Below are 4044 nucleotides of genomic sequence, written 5' to 3'. Positions count from 1 at the left end.
CAGTTTTAAATGACTCTTTAGATATTGCTGAAGTTTCATGGCAGTTTATTTTTATGTTTATTAAAAGTTTTAGGAGGTTGACCTCAGTCCATTTCATGTCACATGAGACAGCTTTTCTAAATGAAGACGTTGAAGGAATACAAAGATTTTTCCATTTTATGTATGTGGAGGTTTCACATGCTGCAGCTTCCCAGCAGTATGGTAGTACTGAGATAGCTCTGTGTGTCTCTGTGTATGCTGATGTATAAGCATGCTCTTCAGATACGAAATTTTCTTTTTGTTTTTATTTTTTTTTGTTTGGCTCATAAATTAGATATTTCATATGAAGTAAATAAGTACAACAGTGACAATTACATGGAATAATAAAGAAGACTTTGACATTAAATCTAAGAAACTTGGCTAATTCTGGAGATAGCCATATGAAAACCATAAACCAGGTACAGATGTGGTGGCATATGCCTATAATCTCAGCACTTTGGGAGGCTGAGGCAGGAGCATCACTTGAAGGCAGTGGTTTGAGACCAGCCTGGGCAACTAGCAAGAGTCTATCCCTAAAGAAAACACACACACACACACACACACGTTTTATGTATACATGACACATAGGAAGAAAATATTGGATCAACCAAAGTCTTCGTTTCTACAACATTCATTTACAAAGAAATAATGTTCAATACGACCCAACACAAGATTATTGGTTTTCTTTCTTTTTAAAAAATTGTATATAGATTATATATACAAATATATATATATAATATTTTTTAAAAAGAAAACCTTTGAAAACAGAAGTATGAGTAGTTGATTTAAAGTGACTTTATGTCAAATACCCATCAGTTAAGTATCCTCAAAGAACTTGGGTACAATTCCAGAAGAAAAACAAACTTTTAACTGGGACACATAAAGATTCCAGCGAAAAAGCCAACACCTTCCTGTGCAGTCCTGTTGGAATTTGAACTTGCCACGAGGTGTTGAAGCCTTGTTTCACTGAGCTGAAAAGACTGAATGTAAATGGCACAGTGTGACTTTGTTCCAGCCTGCCTTGTTTATCCTGCTCCACCATCATCAACAGAGTTGTTACTGAATTTTGAGAAGCATGTTGAAAACTTCATGGACATAAAATTGTTATGATGTAAGTTATTGACAACACAGCTCTTCAGATGACTTTGATTCTGTGGTTGGATGTCTTAATGGAGTAACTTTATATGGAAAGAAAGAAATGGATGGCATACACATGGAATAAATGGTACTGAGCACATAAATCATCGAGGGGGATACCATGGTAGAAGTTTCCATTCTCATAACAGTATTTTCCATTCTGGAAAAAGACAAAGTCTACATGAAAACAACATTTCTGACAATGAAACAAGGAGGAAATAAGGTAAGACTGATTGCAAGCCATTTGAGGCTGAGGATTTTCCATCTTTAAATCCTGAATATGAGGGAGAACCAAATCAGAACAGACCTTTAGCTGCAGGTGTGTGGGAATACCTTCAAATCCTAAATCTAGCGCTCCAAGGTAGTAATCAAGGTATTAAGCACAAACGTATTGAGCTCCGGTCATTAAGCTAGGTAATACAAAATAATAGACTCACAGTTAGCTGGATTCCCAATACAGCTAGTGCTCGACTTACAACCACGATTGGTTCCGACAGACCGGTCGTAACACAATTTGGTCATAAGTTGAGCAGGTTATATGTACAGTACTGTGAAATGATGTTATAAAAATCTTTAAGTCATATTTTATCATAATTTTCTTTCATTATTGTTATATATCATAATTTTCTTTGTTCATTTTATGCCATTTGTATCATCTCTACAGCATTTTGTTTCTTATTTTTACATTCGTCAGGTTTAAGTAAAACACTGCATTACCAGTAGTAAAGGTTGACCTGAATGCTTATTATGAAAGCATTCTTGTCAAATCTCATTTTTAAAAAGCCACCTTAATAAAGGCGCAGCCTTGTGTAAAACTGTGGAATATTCACAGATCACTGAACCATGGTGGTCTATGGTTTGAAGTGAAAAACCACGGCACATGATGAGTTTTGAAAAGCAGAAGAGTATGAACTATGTTAAGTCTTAGTGTTAAAAAGGACTAGTTGCCAGGTATTTATTTATTGTCATTGTAAAGAGAAATGTAACTCATCACAATTTTATGTGACTTTCCATGGGATACAAATATGTAGCATTCATCATAAAAGATGTCATCTGGATACAGTATCTTGTTCAAATATAATTTAAACTTAGTATGTTCTAATATTGTTAAAGATATAGGGATATAAACCACTCATATTTTAGTAAGAAAGGCAAGAAAATGACTAATAATGATATGATATAGCATATATGTTTATTGTCCCGCACTGTCGTACGCCCAGCTGGGCAACGTTTGCGCTGCCAGACGCGGAGCAGTCGTGGCTAGCAATTGTGGTCGTAAAGTCGAATGGTCGTAAGTTGCATAGGTCGTAAGTCGATCAATACCTGTAGTAGGAAATCTTCAGTAACAGACAGGTAAAAATGGAACTCATTCAAGGGTTTATAAAGATTTGGTCTTTAAATCTGTTGCTCTGCTTACAAAACCTACGCAATGGAAAAGCCAAACTACAGAGAATCAAGTTAGGACTTCTTTTCCTCACAAGTCTACATATGGTATTGGCAACTTTAGTGAACTGCCAAGAATTTTAGTCTATCCACAAATTCAATGAAAGAGAGTAATCACTCAAACTCTTCTTTGCCTGTTGACAAACTTAATCAGCAGCCTTGTCTAACCAAACTGACACAAATGCACAATGATAACAAGAGTGCATTTTTGAAAGCACTGAAAAGAGACAGAATAGAAAAGGAACATGAAGATGAAAGGCATTGCTGGCTCAGAGACAGATGATGCCTCATTTAATTTGCATAACAGCAATAGTACTCACTGATATGAACCAAAACTTTGAGGAAAATAAAATTCCGCAGGAGAATGGCAATGCCCCGTCTGTGCACTCCCCCAACCCCCAAAATAAAAAAAAACAAAAAGTGGACTGCAGCATGCTGGCTAAAACTGGAGCAAAGGGCACTAAAACATTAATTTCCTGATCTCAGCTCTTGTATTGGTCACCTTTTAAAACATAAATTGTTCTTTATTTATTTGTAGTGCAGTAAATGTTATAGGAAAGACTTAGCCACATTTTCTTCCAAATTCTAAGAGGTGATTTTCAAGAGCCTTCTTTGGGTATGTTGTCAGACCCAGATTTTCAGAGTTGATGAAGAAGAGTCTTGTGGGAAAACTTATTTTGATAAAATTATTACACATGCAGAAAAACCTGATCACACTGACTGTATCTGTTTATAACACAAAAAATAAACTGGATTTTTCGGGGGTGGAGGAAGGAAGAAGAAAGAGGCAAAGAAGATTAGTACACCGAGAGAAAAAAAAGAGGGTGAAAAGTGTATCTGGGAACTGTTTATCATGAGTGTGGTCTCCAAGCAAAGAGATAGAGAGATAGGAAAAAAAAAAAAAAGATGGATTTTAGACCCTTAAAATTGAGGATTTTGAGGGAGATTCTAACCATAAACCACAAGACTCAAAGCCAACCCAGCTAAATGATAGCATGTCAAATTCATAAGCCAAATAAGAATAAGCTCCATCGTTCTAATTTAAACAACACATCAATTTTTCTTATTTAAAATACATTTCAGTTTGGAACTATTCACGCTGACATATCATGTGAAGCATGGATATAAAAGATGCACTAATAAAGTTCATAAAGAGAACAAACTAAAACCTGACTTCAGAGATAAGCTAGATGTCCAACTCTGGAAATAGTATTTCGGTATCAGTAACCTCTCTGCACCCCTGAACCATCAGAGGAACTTGTTTAAGGTAACATCATATACCGCCATTGGGTTTCACAGATCATCTGTTCTCGGCCATAGTAACTACAGAAATGAGACGTAATGATTAGAAAAGTTCTGAAAGTCATTTTGACTTTACTAGCTCTGTGTAATCTCCATTCCACCCCATCCAGGGCCGGGCCTCTTACACAAGCAATCTTAATGAAA

At 35.9% G+C, this 4044-nt stretch overlaps 1 pseudogene; it reads left to right on the top strand.

Annotated features, from left to right (window-relative positions):
- Positions 1-892: 892 nt before the first annotated feature.
- On the top strand, positions 893-1569 carry LOC116530547 (annotated as a pseudogene).
- The last annotated feature ends 2475 nt before the right edge of the window (positions 1570-4044 follow it).

This window comes from Sapajus apella, unplaced genomic scaffold, assembly GCF_009761245.1.
Source record: "Sapajus apella isolate SASKATOON/1434 unplaced genomic scaffold, GSC_monkey_1.0 scaffold67, whole genome shotgun sequence".
NCBI classification, from domain to species: domain Eukaryota; kingdom Metazoa; phylum Chordata; class Mammalia; order Primates; family Cebidae; genus Sapajus; species Sapajus apella.
This window is presented reverse-complemented; position numbering and strand designations above follow the sequence as displayed.